This window comes from Macaca nemestrina, chromosome 9 (assembly GCF_043159975.1).
Source record: "Macaca nemestrina isolate mMacNem1 chromosome 9, mMacNem.hap1, whole genome shotgun sequence".
Lineage (NCBI taxonomy): Eukaryota > Metazoa > Chordata > Mammalia > Primates > Cercopithecidae > Macaca > Macaca nemestrina.
In genome coordinates this window covers 13,139,868-13,165,608 of record NC_092133.1, presented here as the reverse complement: position 1 = coordinate 13,165,608, position 25,741 = coordinate 13,139,868, and the positions used below count along the sequence as shown (strand labels likewise).

The window sequence follows — 25,741 nt, the reverse complement described above, 5'->3', positions numbered from 1 at the left end:
GCGCAGTTCATTTTTCTTCACTGTACGGCGTTTGGCTTAGAAACAAGATTATTCAACAGGAAGTAATAAGCCTGGAATGAGGCTCTGGAGCTTATAAAACATTGTATGTGTTGCTTTCATGAGCTTGGCAGAGCGTAACATGTGATGCTTTATCCCTGCACAGTACGATTCAGGACAAGGGAATTCTCCATGCTCCCTGGGACCCTCCATTGTTTAGGTCATTGTTCCCTCTAGTTTATTTTTTCAATTGAGGTGTTGCGCATATGTGTACACAAATATATAGCACATATGTATACATATATAGACATACATATGTACATGCATATACATATACATCTCCCCATACCTCCAGTTTATAGTCTGACTATAGATGTGTGAACACCTTAAAACAAAGACTTAATACTGTGAATCAGAAGCAGTGCAATGTAGCTGAAAAGGACACAGGTCTTTGAAGTCTAACAAACCCTGGCTCTGCCAGGTATTAGCTGGGGGACTTCACCTCCCTATGCCTCAGTTCGTGCTATAACATGGGAATAAGAATGCCTCCTTTATGGGTTGGAATGAGGATTAAAATAAGTGGTGATAATCCCTCCCATTTCTGGAGCAGCAGCTCTGCCAAAATGGTAACGTAAATTATCTTATTTAATCCATGCAGTATATGTAAAGCACTTAGTATTGTGACTTTCAATAAACAGTAGTTATCTACGTGATTGTTAATGATCAGAGCTGAAGTTTCCTGAGCATTCTGGCTCATGTCATCATCCATCCGTCAGTTCATATTGCATGACTCAGGTGCCAGGCACTGTGCCAGGCATGGGGGATGCAAGGATAAATAAGATGCCGCTCATGTCCTAGGGAGTGCCCAGGTAGTGAGAGATGGTGTATTTAAATTGATGATTCCTGGGATAATTGGAGAACTATGGTCACAAGTGACCATCTTGAATATGACAGGCTCTTCTCATGATGCCAAGTCCTTAATTCTCCCACAAGTCTGATTATTATTTACCTTTAGCAAGCCTGCTATTTTAGCCTCTTTTTTTCCCTAAATACCCGAGACACATCCTACTAATGGCTGAATCAAGAAATAACTGAACGCTGTTTCCTGGAGAGTGGCTGTTGGACATGTTGCTCAAAGCCGTTGAAAACTAGGGCCTGTCAACCACACATTAGCTGGGGGCAGACACTCTAAATGAATCACTGTCAACTTGCACAACAACCTACCAGGTGAGGGATTGTCTCAGTTTCACACACAAGGGCACTGAGGATCAAGCAGGCTTGGTAACTTGTCGAAGGACACCAGCTCTGACAGGAATATCTGTAGGTACCAGCTGGAGGAATTCCTGCTGTCTTGGGACTTTCAATGATCAAATACAACAAAGCATTTACAGTCCATGTTTATTTAAGTCAATAACTAATTTTCTTCTCTAGTTTGTTGGAAACTGTGGTGAGTTGAGTAGTTGCCTCCAAAAAGATACGTTTAAGTCCCAGCCCCTGGAACATGTGAGTGTGACCTTATCTGAAAAAAGGGTCTTGTTTGATAATACTACGACCCTGTAGACTGGAAATTTGCTAAGAGAGTAGATTTCAGGTGCTGTCATCACAAAAAAAAATAAACCATGTGATGAGATGGATATGGTAACTTGTTTGACTGTCGTAATCCTTTCGCTATGTATATTTTTATTTGAAAGAATGAACACTGATTTACATGCCAAAAAAGAAAAAGGAAAAGGAAAAGGATCTTGGCACATGCAATTAAGTTCAGATCTCGAGATGAGATCATTTTGGATTTAGGGTGAGCCCTAAGCCCAGTGGCAGGTGTCCTTATAAAAGAAAGGCTCAGCCAGGTGCAGTGGCTCATGCCTGTAATCCCAGCACTTTGGGAAGCCAAGGCGGGCAGATCACGAGGTCAGGAAATCAAGACCATCCTGGCCAACATGGTGAAACCCATCTCTACTAAAAACACATACACACAAATTAGCTGGGCTTGGTGTGCATGCCTGTAATCCCAGCTACTCAGGAGGCTAAGGCAGGAGAACAGCTTGAACCAGGGGGTCAGAGGTTGATCCAAGATCGTGCCAGTGCACTCCAGCCTGGCAACAGAGTGAGACTCCGTCTCAAAAAAAAAAAAAAAAATAAGGCTCAGGGTTCTTGTAGGCTCCAGCCATTCCTATGACTTAAGGCAGAACACCCATTTGGAGTTGCTTCCTGCCTCAATATGGTTTTTTCTCTATGAAGTCCCATTTTAAGTGATCACCTGTTTTGGAGGACTTGTAGTTACCAGCTGGAGGAATTCCTGCTGTATTGAGTTACTGTCTCCTTGTTTCCAGGGAGTCCCATGCTGGCATTGTTTAGAGGTACCTGGAATAGTATTCACCTGGGATCAGCTCCCATCTGCTCTCCATCTGTCTCCTGGTAGAGTCATTGAAGTTCTCTTAGCTTTTTTCTTCCTTTGTTCTCTTCTCCTTTCCTTCTCTTCCTTCTTTCATTCCTCCCTTCTCCCTCCTGTCACTTTCTGTCCTCCCAAAGACTTGGTGCTGAATCTTAAGGGGCTTCAGAAAGTAAAAGCACCCAAGAAGTGAAACTCTAAGAAAAACCTTAATATTGGCTTTTAGAATGGTTGGTGGGGGACTGTAGCACAATTTACTGTCTACTGTTGCATTTGAACTTGGGAACGAAATAGCTGTCATGTGAATCTCTCAAGCTGTCAGGCTACTGGACCTCGGAGATTAGAAGCTGGGCCCCACAAAAATGTTGATTTTAGATGCACATCCTCCCTTCCAACCACCAGGAAGCATTTTCTGACATGGCTGGCTTTCGGCTGCGTTGTCAAATGCGTGGCTGACGTCTGATCGGTGCTAGACCAGCTTTTTGGCAGAGGCAATTAGATCCTTTGCTTATGATGCTACTTAAAATGTTACACACTTTTACTCCTTGGCAGACACAGAATTCTACCTAGCCTCTAGGCTTTGATGGTGGTATTTTCGTTTATTTTCTCATTTTTTTTAAAAAAATGACAGGTTAGTGATTGTCTTGGAGGGAGTGCCATATCCACTTAAAAAAACCACCAGTGCTGTTTTCTGGATTTCTTAGTAGCTAATAGGAAGCCTAGTAGTTGATGTGACTGCATCTCAGAGGGGGTGACCTAAGTGGACTCCCATTTTGATATAAACACTCTTTTTTTTTCCTTAAGAAATCAATTTCGTAGGCTGGACTTGAGTGGCTGGGCAGGGGAGTTCTGGACTGAGGGATCGCCTAAGACTAATTCTCCATGCTAGGTAGACGTGGGTTTTGCTTCTGCTGTGTTTGCAGATAATTGGCGGCTGGAATGGAGTCCGTGTCCTCATATCGTCCTTAGAACAGTTGGTTTTCTTTGAACTTAAGAACAAACATTGATTTCTTTTGGAAACAAAGGATCTTGTTCTTAATCTACCATAAGCAGCCAAACAACGCTTGTCTGAAGGGCTTATGTGTCAAACTCTCAGCAAACAGCAGTTCCCCATGGCAGCATTCTTATGGGGCTTGCTCTGTAAGGCAGCCTAAGCCACCCTTGATTGGAAAAGTAGAGACCACAGTTTCAAAGAGCAAGTGATTTTCATCCAACCTAAAAGAAGCTTAGGCTTAAAAGTGGAGAAAGGCAGTGTACCTTCCCATAGTTCTTAAAGCAGGGATATTCTGAAAAGAGAATTTGTCTCTCAGAGCATAATCTCGATTTTTGATTGAGTATTGATTCAACTTCCAGAGAGAGGATAGATTTAAGAGAGAAAAATAGAAAAACCAAATTATTAATGCTACGTCGAGGTATTAAGAAACTTCTTTCCTGTGAAGATGGTGGGAATAAATAAAGCATTATTTATTTATTATTATTATTACCTCGTCCAGGTGTCAGCGAATGACAGCATGCGGACCAAGTCCAGTGGCTGCTGGTTTTCATAGGTAGAGTTTTACGGGAACACAGAGATGCCTGTTCGTTTCCATGTTGTCTATGGCCTCTCTCACTTTACAATGGCCATGCTGAGGAGTCGCGGAAGAGAAACATGGTCCACAAAACTGAAAATATGTATTATCTGGCCCTTTACAGAGAAAATTTACTAACCTTGCAGTCGTCCCTGCTCCAAACAGATAGTATTAAAAAGCTTTACTAAAGCAAGACGAGTGCACTCAAATTGTGCACATGTTTCCATTTTAAACATTTTAAACTCTATTACAGTGTAAAAAGGGGCAGTTGTTGCTTGTGGAATACAGTCTTTAAATAACAGAGAAAATCTAAAAGGTATTCCTGGCTGATAAAGATTCAACAGGTGCTTCTTGAGTTCTTTCTGTTAGGTATGTACCAGGCTGAGCCCTTGGGGAGAGTACAAGGGTGATCAGACATGGCACATATTTTCCTCCAGGATGAAGTCAAACATTAAGTTGTTGAACACCACACTCTGGGATTGGGGAGCTGAGAATTCCAATCAGGGGACACGGAAAGCCTCCAGGGAGGAAAAGCCCTTTATCTTATAGTTTCCCATAAATGAGTACATACAAGTTACATGTTTTGAGATGTTTAGTTATGAAATGTCTTAATTCTATTCTTTAGCTGCATGTAGAATTCTAGGAGGAAAATCATTTCCATGCAGGATTCCAGTTCACACTGTGCTTGAGAAGTCTGACTGCGTTCCTCGCCTTTGCTTTGTTTTTCTTTCTCTGGAAAGTTTGATGGTTCTTTCTCTGTGTCTCACCATCTAAAGTCCACAATGATGTACCTTACCGGGATTTGTTTTTTGTATTTATCGTTCCGCTCACTCTGTAGGTCTTTTAAATCTGGAACTGCATGTCCCTCACCTTTGTATTCCCTCTTTCTTCTCCCTGGAATTGTATTAGGCAGATGTTGAGTCTCCTGGACTGATCTTTTTATTATCTCTTCTTTCCTACTGTCTCTTTGTCTTTTTTATTCATCCGTCAGGGAGACTTTAAAATTTTCATCTACTAAAGCTTCTACAGAATTTTTGTTATGATTTTTATATTGTTAATTTCCAAGAGCTCTTTCTTGAACTCTGATTAGAAAAATCATTAACATCCTGTTTTTGTCTTTTCATGGATACGTCATCTCTTACCCTGCTTTGTTTGCAGGTTTCACCTGTGCCCTGCCTTCCCTTTATTTGTGTGTTTTTGTGTCTAGCTTTCCTTAAATATCTGGTACCTTTGCTGTATGCTGTTATTTAAGGTTGAATCATAAAGCTAATTGGGCAGGGCTTGTTAACTGGGCTTCACTGAGGGTGAGTGGAGTGAGCTGGGTTTTCATTGGTTGACCTCCAGTGTTAGCATCTGGCCTTTACTTTGAGGCTGTTTGATTCCCTAGAGGAGCCTCTTCATTCTCCTGCCTGTTGTATGTGAACCTGGCATTCTGGAAGCTGTGCAGAAGGGTGTAGGCACTCACAGGTCAGTTCTTAGTCTTTCACATCATCTCCCTATTTTCCATCTGTTTGTTCAACCATGCCCTCTACTCATCTGTGTTTCCAAAACCAGAGCCTCAGATAGTTAAAACTTCTGTCTTCCTCAAGAGTTGGAAAGGGGATGGCTTCCTGGCTTTGAAGGAGGTGTGGAAACCTGGAGCGTTTAGCTTCTCTTTATCGGCACTTTCCACCTATTTGCCTGTTTCTAGCCCCATAGTTCACATCCTGCCTTCTGCAGTACCTGGTGCCTCTAGTTTCAAAGGCACCAGGGCCTTTGCAGGGCCCTGCCTGGTGAATGGGCTGCCTCTCATCAGCACTACCCCCTGCAGGTGTGTAGATTGATCTGCCTTCAGTTCAGCAAGTCAGTATCTACTTTGCCACCTGCTTCCCATCTTCATAGAGTGGTGTAGTGTTCAGGTGCTCCTAGATGGAATATGTGTTCCTGTTTGCATTAGTGAGGGCTCTCTGGAGAAACAGAACTGGTAGGATGTCTGTCTATCTGTCTGCCTATCTGTAATACCCATCAATCAATCATCAGTCATCTATCTATCTTAGCAATCTGTCAATTGATTGATTTATTTTAGGGAATCGGTTCATGAAATTGTGGTGGCTGGCAAGTCTGAAATCTGTAAGGCCAGGGTGGCAGGCTGGAAATTCAGGTAAGAATTGATGTTACATTGTTGACCCCCCAAATATGCAGACCAGCAGGCTGGAACTCAGGTAGGATTTCTACACTGCAGTCTTGAGGTAGAATTCCTTCTTATCTGGGAAACCTCAATCTTTACTCTTAAGGCCTTCAACTGATTGGATGAGGCCCCTCACATTATAAAGGGTAATAAATCATACCCTCCATAATTGCTTACTTAAAGTCAATTGGCTGCAAACATTCCTCACTGCTAAAAATACCTTCACAGCAACATCTAGGCTGGTGTTTGTTTGACTAAACAACTGGCCACCATAGTCTAGCCAAGTTGACACATGAGGTTACCGATCACACTGTTCTTCCTTTCTTCCCCCATCATTTTAAAGTCACAAATACCATCATGATGCTCTAATGCATTCATTGTAGAGGAATCATTTTTAAGAGAGTTCTTGCTTTGCCTCAGTGTTATTACTATTGATAGCAGAGTCCTTAAGGGTGGAGCATACAGACTACATGGTCTTTTACCAGCTACGTGTCTGGGAGTTTGCTTTTGCTGAGAGTCTAAGTAGGTTTTAACTATGAATTGAGAAATTATCACATGATAGCATCTATGCCAGGTTTAATGTCATCGAGCATGAATATTCAATATTATAAACCAGCTGTTCTTAGAGTGGTTAGGCAGGCCTTTGTGTGAAGAAAGAGGAAACAAGAGAGTAGGGGAAATTGCAAGATTTGTTTGTTTTGCATCATTTGATGGAATGAAATTGCTGTCAAGGGGTTTTGCTGGTAGATGGGAAATTTGAAAAATACCACTCTCTTTTCTTTTAAGAATTGTATAAAATGGCATGGACTGCTTAGGTCATTTGTTCCAACAGGACACATTGGTGGCCATGTGTCTGAGGTCACCTCAACTTGTGTGGTTTCTCTTATAACTTAAAAATGAAAGTTCCGGGTTCACTAATATGTCAAGGGATATCAGCGAACTTGGCAAGATCCCCTCAGGGTTTTCTCCCTGAATTTTTATAACCCTACATCTCAAGCTTTCAAGACAATTGCAGAGGTTCTGGGAAGCAACCACAGTTGTTTTTGCCAAATAAAGGAAGACCCCTCCTAGATCCTGGGAGGCTTGCTTTGGGCATGTCAAACCCCTGGAGGGAATGGTGGTTTAAAACCGAGTCAGACAGACCTCTTTGGAGGGCAGTGCTTCTCAACTTGGTTTTTTTGTTTTGCTTTGTTTTGTTTGTCACTCCCTCCTCCCCATGGAGCCTTTTTAGATTCTTTTTTTTTAAATAATTCCCACCATAAAATGTTAATGCCACAGATATATATCTGTTTTATGTCTTAAAAATACAAGCTTTTAGGTTCACAGTCATGTGAAGGGACATCAGCGTACTAGGCAAGAGCCCCTCATTTTTTAAAATTTCCTAATGATTTTTTTCCCTAAATAATTGTAATATCTAAGATTTTAAGATCTCCCCAGGAACCAATTTTCATCTCCTCAGGGGACATACGAGAACGCATGTTCTAGGGCAGTGGTTCTCCACCAGGCAGTTTTGCATCCCCAGGGGACATTTAGCAACGTCTGGAGACATTTTTGATTGTCACAAGTGTGCGTGTGTGTGTGTGTGTGTGTGTGTGTGTGCATGCATGTGTAACGGGGGGGTGCTATTGGCATCTTGAGTACAGAGGTCAATGCTGCTGAATATCCTGCGGGGCACAGGACAGCCCCTGTGGCAAAGAATTATCTGGCCTCAAATGTGAATAGTGACCAGGCTGAGGAAGCCTGTTCTAGGGTAATTAGGCAAATATATGGAAGAAATTGATCACTGTGTTAAATTCATCCACTCTCCAACTTCCTGGTCTGAATAAGTAGAATATTTTTAGCAATGGATACTGTGTAATTAATTCAAAATACCCTTTCTCAAAGAAATAGCTCACTATTTGATTTCTATGAAAAAAAGATCAGAGTCAGATTAAAGGTTATAATTAAAACCCAATGCAAAGCCAGAAATCATGGCTCATGTCTGTAATCTCAGTGCTTTGGGAGGCTGAGGCAGGAGGACCACTTTAGACCAGGAGTTCAAGACCAGCCTTGGCAACATAGTGAGACCACGTCTCTAGAAAATATTTTCTTGTGTGCAGCAGAGTAGCTCCTTTGCTGAGATCTATTGAAAGTCAGCCCTTAACACAAGGGTTTGTAAAAAAGATAAAACAAAAAGTAATAAAAGAAACAAAAAAATGTTTTAAAAAAGAAGCCAGGGATTGTGGCGCACACCTGTAATCCTAGCTATTCGGAGGAGGGAAGATCGCATGAACCTGTAAGTTTGAGGCTGAAGTGAGCTATGATTGCACCTCTGCATTCCAGCCTGTCTCAAACAAACAAAAACCCAATGCCTCTTTGTTTCAGCTTTTTATTGTACAGCATTTCAGACTATAAAAGACAGCAATGTCTAGTGAATCCTCATCTCCTCCAGGTACAGCATTCTGCCCTTCTTGTATGCTGTCCCGTTTCTTACCACCATTCAATGATGATGATTCTTAATGTTACTTTAGCATTTTAAGGTAAAATTAACATCAAAATGCATAAATCATAACCATTCAGTTTTTACAGATGGACACACTGTGTAACCTATATTCCTATCACAATGCAGAATATTTCTATAACACTGAAATCTCTTTTTTGTCCATTTCCAGTCAATTTTCATCCCCGTGAGGCAGCCACTGTTCAGGGTTTTGTTGTTGTTGTTGTTGTTGTTGTTGTTGTTTTTTTTTTGCCTTTTTTAAACTTTAGATTAGTTTTGCCTGTTGTAGAACTTCATAGAAATGGAATCATATAGTATGTGCTCTTTTGTATCTGACAGCTTTGGCTCAGTATGTCTTGAAATCCATCCATGTTAAGTATCAATAATGTATTCTTTTTTATTGTTGAAATGTATTTCACTATAATGAGTATCACACACGTTCTTTATCCATCTTTGCTAAACATTTGGGTTGTTCTAGTTTGTTCAGTTGTGAATAAAGCTGCTCTGAACGTTTATGTACAATTATTTTAGTGGCCGTATGTTGTCATTTATCTTGGCTAAGTATGAATGGTGTTGCTTGGTTAAAAGTGAGGTCTGTGTTTAACATTGGAAGAAACCATCCAGCCTTTTTACCAAATGCTTGTGTCCGTTGGCATTCCCATAGGCCATCTGTGAAAATGCTAGTTCTCCATTATCTTCACCGACATTTGATGTCATCACTCTTTTCAATTTTAGTCGTTGTGGTGGGTGTATAGTGCTATCTCTGTAGTTGTAATTTGCATTTCCCTGATGACTAATGATGCTGTGCACCTTGTCGTTTGTATACAGGCTGTTCACTTATCTTACTATATTAATTGGTGGAGTTTCTCCATATTCTGTTTGCAAGCCTTCTGTCAGATAATTGTTCATGCCTGTTTTCTTCTATCGATAGCATGTCTGTCATTTTCTTTTCTTTCTTTTTTCTTTTTTTTGAGATGGAGTCTCGCTCTGTTGCCAGACTGGAGTGCAGTGGCGCGATCTCGGCTCACTGCAACCTCCGGCTCACTGCAGCCTCCACCTTCCAGATTCAAGCGATTCTCCTGCCTCAGCCTCCCAAGTAGCTGAGACTACAGGCACATGCCACCACGCCCAGCTAATTTTTGTATTTTTAGTAGATATGGGGTTTCACCGTGTTGGCCAGGATAGTCTGGATCTCTTGACCTCGTGATCCGCCCGCCTCGACCTCCCAAAATGCTGGGATTACAGGTGTGAGCCACCACACCTGGCAGCCTGTCATTTTCTTAATGATGTCTTTTGATGAGCAGCAGCTTTTAATTTTGATTAAATCTAATTTACTACTTTCTTCTTTTATGGCTATTGTGCTCTCTGTCCTAAGAAACCTTTTCCTGCCCTCAAGTTATAAATCTGTCTTCATATGTTTTCTTTAAAACTTTATGGCTTTGGCTTTTATATTTAGGATTTTCTCTAATTTTTGTTTATAGTATGGGGTAGAGTTTGAAGTTCATATTTTTTCATATCAGTATTCATGTATTCAGCACCATTTGTTGAGATTACTTTCACTATCAAATTACTTTGGCGCCTTTGCAAAAATTAATAGTCTATAAGTTTGGGTCTACTTCTGTACTCTGCATACTATTCATTAATCTGTGTTCCTATCCTTATGTAAGAACCACACTACATATCTATATATGTGTGTGTGTGTGTGTGTGTGTGTGTGTATATATATATTTTATTATACTTTTAAGTTCTGGGATACATGTGCAGAACGTGCAGGCTTGTTACATAGATATACACGTGCCATGGTGGTTTGCTGCACCCATCAACCCATCATCTACATTAGGTATTTCTCCTAATGCCATCCTTCCCCTAACCCCTACGCCCCCAACAGGCCCCAGTGTGTGATGTTCCCCTCCCTGTGTCCATGTGTTCTCATTGTTCAACTCCTACTTATGAACGAGAACATGCGGTGTTTGGTTTTCTGTTCCTGTGTTAGTTTACCTAAGAATGATGGTTTCCAGCTTCATCCATGTCCCTGCAAAGGACATGAACTCATCCTTTTTTATGGCTGCATAGTATTCCATAGTGTATATGTACCACATTTTGTTTATCCAGTCTATCATTGATGGGCATTTTGGTTGGTTCCAAGTCTTTGCTATTGTGAATAGTGCTGCAATGAACATATGGAACCACACTATATTGATTAGTATAGCATTATATTAGATCTTGACATCAGGCAAGATCTTTATTTAATTACATTCATTTGAAATACATTTTATATATGATTCAATTCACCCATTTAAAATGGTTTATGGTATATGTTTTTAGTATATTGTTTATTGTATAGTCACAGCATTTGCACAATCACCACAATCTAATTTTACAACATTTTTGTCTCTCATAAAATAAAACCTGAATCTATTAGCTCTCTCCCTCCACCTGTTCCCACCTTCTGTATCCCCAGACCTAAGCAAACATTAATTTACTTTCTATCTCTATAATTTGCCTACTCCGGACATTTCATATAAATGAAATAATACAATATATAGTCCTTTGTGACTGATTTGTTTCATTTGGCATAATGTTTTCAAGATTCATTGATGTAGCATGTATTAGTACTTTATTTTTTATTGCTCAATAATCTTTTATTATGTGGATACAGATCACATTTTATTTATCCATGAATCTAAGTCATTTGATGGACATTTGGGTTGTTTCCAGCTTTTGGCTATTATGAATAATGCTGCTATAAAAATAGTATACAAGTTTTTGTGTGGATATATGTTTTCTCTTGGGTACATATTAGATGGGTGCAAAAGTAATTGTGGTTTTTGCTATTGAAGGTAATAATAACTAAGAATGGAATTGATGGACATACGGTAACTCTGGGTATAAATTTGAGGAACTGCCAACCTGCTCCATTACAACTGCCCATTTTATATTCTGACCAACTGACTGACATCTAAGATTTCCACATCCTTGCCATCATTTGTTATATTCCATCTTTTTTATTATAGCCATGCTAATGGGTATGAAATAGTATCTAATTATGATTTTGATTTATGTTTCCCTAATGACTAGTGAGGTTGAAGACATTTTCATGTGCTTATTGGCCATTTGTTTATCTTATCTGTAGAATTTTCTATGCAAATCCTTTGCCCATTTTTAAATCCGGTTATGTGTCTTTTTATTATTGAAGTTTAAGTGTAGTTTTACATATTGTAGATACAAGACCATTCTCAAACATATGATTTGCAAATATCTTCTCCCATTCTGTGGGTTGTATTTTTACCTCATGGTAGTATTGTTTACAGTAAAAAGCTTTAAATTTTGATGGAGTCAAATTTATCTATTTTCCCTTTTGTTATCTGTGCTTTCGTCATAATATCTAAGAAACAATTTCCTAACCCAAGGTCGTATATTTCCTATATAGATCTCTTGCCTCCTCCCTATCTTGATGCTGCTATTACTGTACATATTGTATCTTTATATATTACAAACCCAATAATATATTGTTACAATTATTATTTATATAATTGTATGCCTTTTAAAGAAGCTGAGAGAAAAAAGGAGAGCAAACATATATATTCCTAGAATTTGTTATATTTACTTTCTTAACATATTTGATTCTTTTCATTTGTTCCTGTGGATTTGAGTTACCATCTGGTTTCATTTCCTTAGTCCAATCCGGCTTTGCTCCCACCCACTTCTTTTGTGCTGCTATTAGCAAATATATTATCTTTCCATATGTTGTAGGAACAACAATGCAATTACATAGGTATCGTTCTTTATTACTGCTTTTTAAATCAGTTAAGAAAGCAGAAGAAGAAAGATGCATTTATACTGTCTTTTTTTTTTTTTTTTTTTTTTTTTTTTTTTTTGAGACGGAGTCTCGCTCTGTTGCCCAGGCTGGAGTGCAGTGGCGCGATCTCGGCTCACTGCAAGCTCCGCCTCCCGGGTTCACGCCATTCTCCTGCCTCAGCCTCCCGAGTAGCTGGGACTACAGGCGCCCACAACCGCGCCCGGCTAATTTTTTTTTTTTTGTATTTTTAGTAGAGACGGGGTTTCACCATGGTCTCCATCTCCTGACCTTGTGATCCGCCCGCCTCGGCCTCCCAAAGTGCTGGGATTACAGGCGTGAGCCACCGCGCCCGGCTATACTGTCTTTTATAATTACATAATCAACTTTATTGGTGTTCTTTGTTTTTTTGTGTAGGATTTCAAATTGCTCTCTGGGATCACTTGTTTTTGGTCTAAAGACTTTAGCATTTTTTGTAAGGTGGGTCTGCTAGCAATGAATTCTCTCAACTTTAGTTTTTTTTTTTTTTTCTCTGGGAACATCTTTATTTTGCCTACAGATTTGAACAATGATTTTGTCTTGACTGACATTTTTTTTCTTTGAGTATATTGTTCTGTTTTCTTCTGGAGTTGTTTCTGTTGGGAAGTGAGCTGTTTATCCTATTAGGGTCCCTTGTAAGTGACAGATCATTTTTCCTCTTGTTGCTTTAAATATTTTTTCCTTTTTTGTCATTTCTTATTCTTATTATGATTTATCTGTATGTGGACCTTTTTGTATTTATCGACTTGGAGTTCATTGAGTTCCTTGGATGTGTACATTAATGTTTATCATCAAATTTAGGATGTTTTCAGCCATTATTCCTTTGCATATTTTTTTCTGCTCCTCTTCATCTCTTATCACTTCTTCAGGTACTTCCATTACATCTACATTAGTATGCTTAAATGTGTCCCATATTTCTGTGAGACTGTTTATTTCTCTTCATTCTTTTTTTCCTTCTATTTATTGGATTCCAAAATCGCTATCAAACTATCTTAAATTTGCTGATCCTTTCTTCTTTGTTTCCAATCTACTGCTGAGGCCCTCTAGTAAATTTTTCCCTTTGGTTATTGTACTTCTCAATTCCAGAATTTTTATTTGGTTCTCTTTTATAATTTGTTTCTTTTCTTTTCTTTTTTTTTTTTTTTTGAGACGGAGTCTCGTTCTGTCGCCCAGGCTGGAGTGCAGTGGCCGGATCTCAGCTCATAGCAAGCTCCGCCTCCCGGGTTCACGCCATTCTCCTACCTCAGCCTCCCGAGTAACTGGCACTACAGGCGCCCGCCACCTCTATTGATATCCTTTTTTTTTTTTTTTTTTAACTTCTTGAGAGCAAGGAGAACATTTTATTTATTTCTTGTTTATAAACAATGTATAACACAGTGCCTTACACATTTTCTTTTTTTTTCCCTAATTTTTTTAAAAAAAATTATTATTATACTGTAAGTTCTAGGGTACATGTGCATAACGTGCAGGTTTGTTACATATATATACTTGTGCCATGTTGGTGTGCTGCACCCATCAACTCGTCGGCACCCATCAACTCGTCATTTACATCAGGTATAACTCCTAATGCAATGCCTTCCCCCCTCCCCACTCCCCATGATAGGCCCCGGTGTGTGATGTTCGCCTTCCCAAGTCCAAGTGATCTCATTGTTCAGTTCCCACCTATGAGTGAGAACATTCTTTATTGATATTCTTAATTTGATGAGACATTGTCATCATCCCTTCCATCCTTTCCTTAGGCATGCTTTCCTTTAGTTCTCTAAATAGAATTATAATGACTACTTTGAAGTCTTTGTTAAATCTGACATCTGGTGGCCCTCACAGGCAATTTCTTTTGCCTCCTTTTTCTCCCGGTGTATGATCAGACTTTCCTGTTTCTTTGCATGTCTCATTTTTGTTGTTGTTATTGGAGATCAGTGAATTTAGTTAATAGAGCAATTCTCAGTACTATTCACCTTGCATTCTAAAGCTTATTATTGTCATTTGCTTAGTGAATGGCTGGATTATTTTAGTGAAGTCTATTTTCCCCACAATATGAGGCCTCTGGTGGTGTTATTATGATGTTCAAGTATTTTCTACATTCCCTTGTGATTTCCTTTATCTGTGGGCTATTTAGGAGTTGATTGTTTACTTTCCAAATATTTAAGGCTTCCCTACTTAAGATTATAAATTTTTAATTTAGTTTTATTGTGAATAGAAAACATGATATGTGAAATTTTAGTCTCTTGAAATTTATTGAGATTTGTTTTATTGCTCACTGTATAGTTTATCTTGGGGGATGTTCTATGCACACCTGAAAATTTATTCTGCATCTGTTGGGTGTTGCATTCCATGTGTCAATTACTCAAGATGATGATGTTCAGAGATTTGTGTGTGTGTGTCTTATTCTATCAGTTACTGAGAGTAGAGTTTGATAGTCTTCAACTATGGTTGTAGATTTGTCTGTTTCTCCTTTTAGTTCTGTGAGGTTTTGTTTCATATATTTTGGGACTCTGTTTATAGGCACATTCCTATTTATGATTATCATGTCTTCCTGATAGTTTGAGTCTTTTTTCCAATATTAAATGTCCTCGTTTTTTATCTCTTCCTGTTTCACGATGTGACTTCATGTGGATGCAAAGCCCCTAGGATCATCAATTGTGAAACCTTTTAATAACAGAGTTCTTGTTCTTAACCCTTGGTGATGGAATAGACTTAAATTATAAAGGGATTGGATAACAGCCATTTTGTGTGGTTTTCTTTTATTACTGTTTCAAATTATTGGCTTATAATACTCTTCCAAATTTGAGTTTAGAGATCATTCAAGACATTTCAAAAATAGAAATTAAAAATTACCATGTGTCCTTTGTAATGGACATCTTTTGGGAAATGGACATCTATAAAATATTGATGAAAGAAATTAAAGACACAAATAAATGGAAAGATAGTTCATGCTTATGAAGAATCAATATTGTCAAAATGTTTATATTACCCAAAGCAATCTAGAGGTTCAATGCCATCTTTATCAAAATTCCAATGACATTTTTCACAGAAATAGAAAAAAAATCCTAAGTTTTGCATGAAAAGACAGAAGACCCTAGATAGGTAAATCAATCTTGAGCAAGAAGAAGAAAGCTAGAGGCATCACACTTCCTGATTTCAAATTATATTACAAAACTGTAATAATCAAAACAGTATAATACTAGCATAAAAACAGACCAATGGAATAGAATAGAAAGCCTAGAAATAAACTGATGCATATAGGATCAACTAATTTTTGACAAAGACTCCAACAACACACCAGAGGGAAAAGGTACTCTGTTCAATAAATGGTATTGGGAAAATTGGATATCCACATGTAAAGACAAATGAAATTGGATCCTTATATCATACACAAAAACCAATTCAAAATGAATTAAGGATTTAAACATAAAACCTGAAACCATCAAACACCTAGGAGAAAACATAGGGAAATAAGATCCTCAACTTTGGTCTTCTCGGCAATGGTTTTTTAGTATATGACACCTAAAGCACAGGTTTAAAAAAAAAAAAAAAGGAAAAATAAACAAATGGGATTACAAAAAAAACTAACGATTTTGCACAGCAAAGGAAACAATAAACAAAATGAAAAGACAACCTTGAAATGGGAGACAATATTTGCAAACCATATATCAAATAAGAGGTTAACATCAAAAATATATGAAGAACTCATACAACTAAATAGCAAAAAGACAAATAACCCAACTAAAAAGCAGGCAAAAGACCTGAATAGACATTGTCCTAAAGAAAGCTACAAATATCCAACAGATATATTAACAGCACTAATTATGAGGGAAATACCATTCAGAACTATAATGAGGTATCATCACACATCTGTTACAATGGCTATTATCAAATAGACAAGAGATAATAAATGTTGGCGAAGTTGTGGAGAAAAGGGAACCCTTGTACATTGTTGGTGGGAATGTAAATTGGTATAGCCCTTATGAAAAATAGCATAGAGCTTCCTAAAGAAATTAAAAATGTAACTACCATATGATCCAGCAATCTCACTTCTGAGTCCATATCCAAAGGAAATGAAATCAATATGTCAAAGACATATCCGTACCGTACCACCACATTCATTGTGGCATTATTCACAATAGCCAAGATATGGAAACACCCTGTCAATGGGTGAATGAATAAAGACAATGTGATAAATATAGATATACAATTAAATATTATTCCACTTCAAAAAAAGAAAAGGAAATTCTACTATTTGTAACAACATGGATGAACCTAGAGGACATTATGCTAAGCGAAATAAGCCAGACACAGAAAGATAACTACTGCGTGATCTTACATACATAGATGTGAAATCTAAAAAAGTTGAACTCATCAAAGCAGAGATAAGAAAGTTGATTGCCAGGAGCTGTGGGGTTGGGGAAAATGGGGAGGTGTTGGTCAAAGTGTACAAACTTGTAAGATGAATAAATTCTGAAAACCTAATGTACAGGGAGCGAGTATAATTAGTAATGTATTGTATACTTGAAATTTGCAAAGAGCGTAGATCTTAAGCATTCTCACCCCTCCCCCAAAGGTAACTATGTGAGGTGATGGATATGTAAATTAGCTTGCTTGTGGCAATCTTTTCACAATAAATACATATATCAAAATATCACATCGTATGCTTTGAATATATATACTTATTATTTGTCAATTATAGCTCAATAAAGCTGAAAACAATTAAAGATCTGAATACCATGAGCGAGCACTGTTCCACATTGCCTTTTTCTGGAAATTGTCCCAGTCCTGAGCTGGGTATCCATCCTCAGCTAGGGCCCTGCCACAGAAACCTTCTGTTTTGGGTTCAGAACCACCAGGACCTTTCTGTGTGTGTGTGTGTGTGTGTGTGTGTGTGTGTGTGTGTGTGTGTATGTGTGTTTTCAGATTCATATCTAGTATGCATTTTCTTAGAACCAGATGTTTTCTTTTCCCTTTTGGATAGAACTCATAAGCCTGGATAAGTCATTCCCATGGGGGCCTCCACAGCAAACATTTCCTTCCAGGCTTGCTTCCTTACGCCTCCCGGTGGGGCTGGGGCTGCCTCTTTTGGCAACTCCTTGGAAAATGCAAACTCATTTGAATGTTAGCCAGAACAATCATAATTAGGGAGTTAAGTCTGCCAAAGGAAAATGAAACAGATCATTCTATAGCCAAGTCTGTGCCATCTTTGGATGATTCAGACCAATGCTTCTTTCCTTTCATCAACCTTCGGAGTCTGCTAATTAGTGCTAAATAGCACCTTCCCTCTATGCCAGCAGCAGATTTCATACTGGAGATAGAGACATAGAGAAGGCGTTTCATGTTTTTGGAGAATGACATTCTAGAATGATCGTGTCAGGTCACTCCTCAGCTTGAACTCTGCAGTGGCTTCCAGTGCACCTGAGAGAAAACCCAGGCCCTTTCACATGGTCTTCAGGCCCTTGCAAGATCTGGCCCCTGCTGTCTCTTCAACCTCATGTCCTTCTCCCCTCCTCCTTATACATTACATTCTTGCCACCCTGTCCTTTCCATGATAATGCAAATAGCTATCATTTATTAAGGATGTGAAATGTGTCAGGTTTTGTGTTAAGGGCCTTAAAGGCTTTATTTTGTTTTATCTTCAAAATAAATCTCTGAGGTCTTTACTATTACTAACTCTATTGTCCAGTTGAGGAAACTGAAAGAGTGCAATAATTTGACCCCATGTCAACAGCCAGCATGTCACGGAGCTGGCATTTATACCCAGATCATCTGACATCAGAACCCAAACCCTTGATTTCAGAGCTCAGCTCTTGCCAGCAGACTCCACGGGAGATATTGCTTGTTTCCCTCCTTGGCCTTTGCACTTGTCCTTCTCTCGTATTTCCCACATGCTGTCAGAAGCTCATACATACTAATTCCTTCAGCCCTTACTATGGCCCTGCACACCTGTCTGATTTCCAACTAGTGGCAGCTGAACCTTCCTCTTGAGGGCTTCTGCTGGCTGCCGGAACCCATGCTGCCTGTGCTGGTGGGAAACTGGATGTGCAGGGAACAGATGCTCAACCTGTCCCCTAGAGCCACTGCTGTTAGAGGCTGAAGGGGTCGGGATATGGTCACAGGTCAGGTCACTTGGAGCTAGGAAATTCTGTGGTCTCTTTCAGCCTCGGTCTAATCAGCTTTACAGGAGGGCTTTAAAATGCCTGTCAAAGAAGGCCTGGTGATCATTGAAAGGGATAAGAGGTGTGAGTTCATTGCACTGTGCCCAGCACACAGTGGGCCCCTTATAACTGCTGGATTCCCTCTCTGCCTTCCCAGCAGAGCTAAGGATCTGAAAGATTAACATGAACACCTGTGAGTTAGGGCCCTTTCTACCTGGAAGCTTGAGGTGGACCTGGAGAACTGGGGACTTGGGGCAGGGCAGAGATAAATGATCACTTTTACTCCAGAGCCTGGACATACCTCAAGTCTTTCTTTCTTTCTTTTTTTTTTTTTTAAATAAGCAGACATTTTTCAGAAGGCAAAAGTTATTTGAGAGCCTCTTTCTGCTTATTTCTACCAATAAATGGATTCCATTTCAGGCCACAAGTTGTTCTCTTTCATGGGATCTCCCTCATGAGGAACTCTATATAGGAGGAGTGAGGGAGGAAGGACCCTTGCTTTCCTTATATACATTTATTTACTATTAGGTTGGTGCAAAAGTAATTATAAAAACCGTACTTACTTTTGCACCTACCTAATAACAGATGCTAGGGAAAACACTTGGTATTTTTGAGTGCCACCAGCTGAGCCTCCCTCCATAGATCCCAAGATGATTAATAAGCTTGTGAAAAAAAAAAGTCTCCATTTTTGCCCTTTACTAATATGGTCTTTTGGTCAAATCTCCAAATATTTTGTCCTGGAGATCATTTTCCATGCTTTATAAATAAGATTCTAATTATTTTCTATCAAAACTATTTTCTTCCAAAAAAGAAGAAAAATGACTGCATTTGCTGACTCTGGAGAGAGCGAGGGAGCCAAATGCACAGCTGCCCAGCTCTCCCCAGGGCTCGTCCTGTGAACCCGGGGCTTGTGTCCTCCTGTGGCTAAGGTTTTAGCTGCTAGAACAAGTGACATGACGTTGCCACGCTTCACAATTTGGCCTTTGTCACGATATCTTTGGTAACACTCTCAATACTCTGTAAAATGTTTAAAAAGTATTCATTTTCATTTAGTCATTTAATAATTTGTTCCACACATATTTGCTGGATACCTATTAGGTTTATGTTTGGTGCAGGAGGAAGTAGCAGTGCTTACAGGGCAGGACTGCTGTGAGCCCATGCAATGCCTTATGCCAATTAGGAAAAGGCATCGCATCCTCCTAGCAGGTGCAACCCAAGGTACAGAGCAAAGTGAGAAGAGGCCTCGCTCCTCTGCTGGGCACCCTTGGGCAGTGCACATCCTGAACAACTATTCTTGGCAGCCCTGATGGACAACAATGGACATTACACAAATAATTACAGAAATGGCCACTTAATTACAATCCTGTTATGCGCTAGTATGAAAACTATGTAATGCATGATAATGGTGTCTTTAACATAGACAAATCTGGGACGATTACTTCTGAAGGAAGAATGAGGTGAGAACAGGCCACAAGAAGTGAGGGCGTTTCTGAGCGGAACACCCTCCAGTGCGCTTGCCTGTCATCATGGCACATGTGCAGGTGAGGGAGGTGAGTTAAGCTATGGTGGAGAAGGACCAGACCACATAGAGCATTTTAACTTTTGAGTTTCTGGTCTAAATACCATGACCATTCATTTTTAAATTCTTTTTCTGTATATTCGTAACCAGATATTGTTAAGTGTCAAAAGAATGCCTTTTCAGGACCTCAGCTGGGGCCAAAAACGATATATTTGCTTTTGTAATCATTATTCTACATAAAGAAACTGAGTTACTTCGTATTTAAGTATGTTTCTGTATTGATGAGAGGAGAATTATTTTCAGACTTAGACAGACCTGAGTTTGAGCTGGCTCCATGACTTAGTAATGATGCAATCTTGGGCCAATTGCTTCACTTTGTGCCTCTGTTTATTTATTTGTGGAATGGGAGTTTCAGTCCTTACCTTTCAGGCTGTGAGGAAAATTAAATGGGATAATGTAGCACCATTCCCTATTGAACTATGATTCTGGAAAGGTCAGAAACTGGTCCCTGTCCCCAGATGATGGGAGAGCCAGAGACAGTCCTGACAGGTACCTACTGGAATGCACTTCTGTCTCATGCAACACTAGAGGAAGCTACAAATCCTTCAGTCCAGTTTATTTCCCTCCTGAACGGTACTTGTTCGATTATTGCATTCTTAGTGATGCCCTCCATGGCATGTGTTTTGCTGTGAGGGGGGACATGTATTTAGTCAACACATTCCTTTTGGAGTGATTCTCGTGTCTCCACTTATGGTATTAATTTGATTCTGAGTACAGATCCACATGCTTTGGAAACTCCGTGTCTTGCAGTTGTTCAAAGCAAAAATAAAAAATCGAAGACTTTCTCTGGTCATGGCCTGCTGTGCATTTAAGAAACATAAAGTGCCATTTAAGTCATTCTTTTTTTTTTTGAGATGGAGTCTCACACTGTCACCCAGGCTGGAATGCAGTGGCACAATCTCGGCGCACTGCAACCTCTGTCTCCTGGGTTCAAGCAATTCTCCTGCCTCAGCCTGCCGAGTAGCTGAGAGATTACAGGTGACCGCCACCATGCCTGGCTAATTTTTTGTATTTTTAGTAGAGATGGGATTTCACCATGTTGGCCAAGCTGGTCTCGAACTCCTGACCACGTGATTCATTAAGTCATTCTTGAAAGTCAGTGTGTACTTCAAAGAGCCCTCCCTTGAGTTAGGCCTCTGGAGATGACCACATGTAATGAGCACAGCAAGGCGCTCTTGCCTGCCAGCCTCCAGCTTGGAGGTGAGGAAGCCTGCTGGAGGTTCATTTCCGGGAACACTGGTTAGCGGTTGCACCCATACCTACAGAGGTCACCGAGGCAGGAACACCCAGGGTGAGGTCAGCCAGTGTGTCAGCCAGCATGGGCTCAGATGCAAATGACCAGAGTCAGAGCCTGATTTTAAACAGTGGGGACAGAAGGTCGGTACCTGCTGTTTTCTCCATTGTATTGTTTTGGATGGTGGCTAAACTGGAAGAACAGAATTAATAGTGAATCACATAATTTATGGAAGCAATTGTTAGAGACACAAAGGAAGCTTCTGGGTACAACTAGGATGGTTGTCCTAAAAAGTTAGAGGCAACCTGGGGACCACTGTTTCCTGGGTCTCTTCCAGTATGTTTATGAGAGATGGGATTTGGAATAGCACAGGCTTGGCCGTGCAAGCTCATTGCAGAGGAACTGGCTGCCTCCCCTAGAAAAGGTGCTATTAGAAGACTTTTGCCCCACATGTGTAAACCTCAGCAAAAAAGTGACCTTGTAAGAGTTTGTTCAGTTCTTTTCTTGCACTCAGCCTGTATTCTCAATTCCACAAGTGCTGCTGAGTAATTAAGTGGGTAAAAGCTTTTTCATGCAGTAACAGTCTCTAAACCCACTGCAGAGTGACTGTTGATGCTTCATACTGGGCATTTGGATCAATTAGACCCCCGATTGTGGGCAAAAGATGGCTTCATGTTCCAAAATTATTCTATGCATTTGCAACATGTAGTGGGATGAGGTTTGCTCCTCCCAGAGGCAGTTTGTGTCCTTTATTCTTGAGAGACGCTGCTCCAAGAAATGTGTCATAGGGCCCATGTGCATGTAGAAGGAGATTATGAAGAACGTGGTACTCTGTGTAGCCTGATACCCATCCCCAGGATGGTGGGTGAGTGTGGGTGTGGGTGGTAGGGCTGGGCCACCTTGGTAGAGATGAGCAGTAAGGGTCATCCAGCTCTACCAGCACTTGAGACCTGCCTGCCACAGCCAAGTGAATAACATCACAGGGAATAGAGCCGGGGGTCCCAGGGACACCCAGGGGACTAGAGTCAGTGTCTTTAGCACAGGCACCTTTTCAGTCCTTCCTCCTCCAGCTGGCATTGTCTAGGGGGTGATGTTGCCTGTGAATGGTAGAGGCAGAGGAGTGGCAGAGCCGAGGCACCTTGCACTGCCTGTCTCAGGGTTCCCTGCTGTTATGGTTGGCCTGTTGCTCCTGATAGCTCCTATGGTGGGAAGAGCTGGAGCTTGTGAAGGCCTTGGTGCTCAGGTGAGGGTGTAAGCATTACTAGCCTCTGGCATCAAGTCCAGATTGGCAGATTCTCAATGCAATAAAAAACCACACTCAGCTTGTCATTTGGCCCTGACTAATCTCTGCAGCCTTGTCCACGAGGGACAGAGGAGAGAACATTCCTGAATGTGTAGATTTTTTGGGTGTTGTAAAATATACTTAACATAAAATTTACCAGCTTAGCCATTTTTAAGTGTGCAGTGACGTTAAGTACATTCACAGTGTTGTGCAACCATCACCACCATCTATTCACAGAACTCTTTCATCTTGCAAAACTAAACTCTGTACCCGTTAAACACTGACTCCCCATTCCCCTTCACCAAGCCCCTGGCAACCACCACTCTGTTTTCCGTCTGTGATTTCAGTTACTCTAGGTCCCTCATATTAATGGAATCATACCGTATTCGTCTTGTTCTCTTTCACTTAGCATGCACATCCTCAGGGTTCATCCATATTGTAGCGTATCTCAGAATTTCCTCCCTTTTTAAGACTGAATATTCTTCCATTTTATGTCTACATGACATTTGGTTTGTCCATTCATCCAGCAGTGCACACTTGGGTTGCTCTCATGTTTTAGCTATTGCTAATAATGCTGCTACAAACATGGGGGTACAGATATCTCTTTGAGCCTCTGGTTTCAATTCTTTCTGGGTATAAACCCAGAGGTGGAGTTGCTGGACCATATGGTAGTTCTGTTTTTAATGTTTTGAGGAACCACTGTACTGCTTTCCACAGCAGCTGCATCATTTTACATTTCCACCAACAGTACATATCCAACGTCCTTGCCAATACTTGGTATTTTCTGTTTTAATTTTTTTTTATAGTGGACTCCCTGAAATTTTGACAGAGCCCCTGGGCGGATGTGTCATCTTCTCTGCCTGGGAGACCAGAGTCAAAGTAAAGTGAAGATGTAGTAACTGAGTTTCCACATTCTCTCAATCCTCCCAAAAGCAAGTTGCCCATTCCTGCTGCTAAGCCCCTCACTACCCTTCCCGCCCCGCAACACAGAGCCTGGTCAAGGCTCTCATTCAAGGCCCAGCTCACATCCCTGCCTTCTAGGAAACTTCCCCTCCCATACATGGACTCTCCTGCTCCCCAGGCCTCACTCTTCCCCCTTCCACCTCCAGCCAGTAGAGGTTGGAGTGTGAGCCTGTCCTCCCTTCTAGACTACAAGCCCCTAGAAGGCAGACCTGCCTGCTCATCTCGCCATCTCTTTGGGCCCAGCCCGGCACTTTGTACATGTTACAGGTTTGGTGAACAGCACAGGCTGAATCGTTGAACTTCCACATATAGAAACCAGAAAACCTAGGAAGACTTTTGAATCGGACTGGCAGGAGGGCCCATAGGTTTGAGGCTTTGTGTAGCCCATCTAAGCATAGCCAGGGGATCAGAGTATCAGCCAGGGAATAGGATGATGCCCAGGCTGTCTCCGCTCAGACATTTGCTAGGGAAGTCTATGCCAGAAGAAGAGAAGGGTCATTGTCAGGGCCAGGGATTCTCCCTGAGCGTTTGCTTTTGGCTGAGGAGTGACATGTGCTTGGTTGATGGCATCAGTTCTGCTTTGAGAAGGCATTGCTGATCAGAGTTCTGGGACCGTCTGTAGGTCTCTGTAGGTCTCTGAAGGTGAGGATCTCTATAGGGCTGCCAGCTTGCCTGCGTGGCACTGTGGCAGACACAAGGAGGCAAACTGGAGAGCCAGCCACTTAGCCAGCACCTGCCATTGGCCAATTCCAAATCCTTTTGCTCTTACCCTTTCCTGGTCCTTCAGGAAACTAAGTCCTGGGTGGTGACCCAAGACTTCCTCTTTATTTACGAAAGCAATTTAATAGGATAAGAATGATTTTCGTTTATTACTGATCTTTATCTTTCCACTACATCGTCGTGCTTTTCAGGGCCAGAGATTTGGTTACACAAAGCCAAGGGATGAGTATGACATTCTGCCTTTACTCATGGACATTCTTGCATTTACTCATGGACATGCTTTCCTTTCATTGTCCTGATAGTTCTTCTGGCCTCTGCTCGCTTTTACCCTCTCTGGTAGTGGGCCCAGAAAAGGGCTTTGACTCCTTCCCTTCTCTCTGTGTCCCTCCAGGATTTGGGAAGCTCGGGTGATGCTTCTTCCCTGGAAGGGAGGCTCAGAGACCTCACTTGGCCTCTTCTGCTGGTAACCCATGCTCCCCAGAAGTGGGGTTCTGAATGTTGTCTCATCTCACTCTATCCTGGAAGTGGCAATGCAGCCTAAAGGAAGGTTGGATAGGGGTTTGGCTGCCTTCCAGTTTTTTATTTGAATCTGTAATGGTTAATATTGAGTGTCAATTTGATTGGGTTGAAGGATGCAAAGTATTGTTCCTGGGCGTGTCTGTGAGGGTGTTGCCAAAGGAGATTAACATTTGAGTCAGTGGACTGGGAAAGGCAGACCCACCCTCAATCTGGGTAGGCACCATCTAATTAGCTGCCAGCATGGCTAGAATAAAGCAAGCAGAAGAACATAGAAGGACTTGACTTGCTGAGTCTTCCAGACTTCATCTTTCTCCTGTGCTGGATGCTTCCTGCCCTTGAACATTGGACTCCAAGTTCTTCAGCTTTTGGAATCTTGGACTTAGACCAATGGTTTGCCAGGGGCTGTCGGGCCTATAGCCACAGACTGAAGGCTGCACTGTTGGCTTCCCTATTTTTGAGGTTTTGGGACTCGGATTGGCTTTCTTCAGACGGTCTATTGTGGGACATCACCTTGTGTTTGTATGAGTCAATACTCCTTAGTAAACTCCCTCTCATATATACATCTATCCTATTAGTTCTGTCCCTCTAGAGAACCCTGACTCACACAAAATCCTTCTTGAGAATGGAAAATGGATCTGCATCCTACACCTCCCCCATCCCCCAGCCTGCTATACAGCCTTCCTGTTCAGTTCTCCCACACAGTGGCACCAGAAGCCCTCACCTCTTCTCTGTGGCACCTGCCTCGAAAACCTAGGGATCTGCATCACTCAGAATCACTCATCAATTCCTTTAATAACTTGCTGGGGAATTCTAACCTGGAGATTTTCCCAAAGCCTGCTTGAACCAGTTTGCATTTTCTCTCCTAC

General features: G+C 40.9%; 1 protein-coding gene across 12 annotated transcripts in view; it reads left to right on the top strand.

The window, feature by feature from the left end:
• Nucleotides 1–25,741, top strand: part of LOC105467886 (phospholipid phosphatase 4) — a 167,379-nt gene that overhangs the window by 87,729 nt on the left and 53,909 nt on the right. The gene's annotated exons all lie outside the window — the stretch shown is intronic.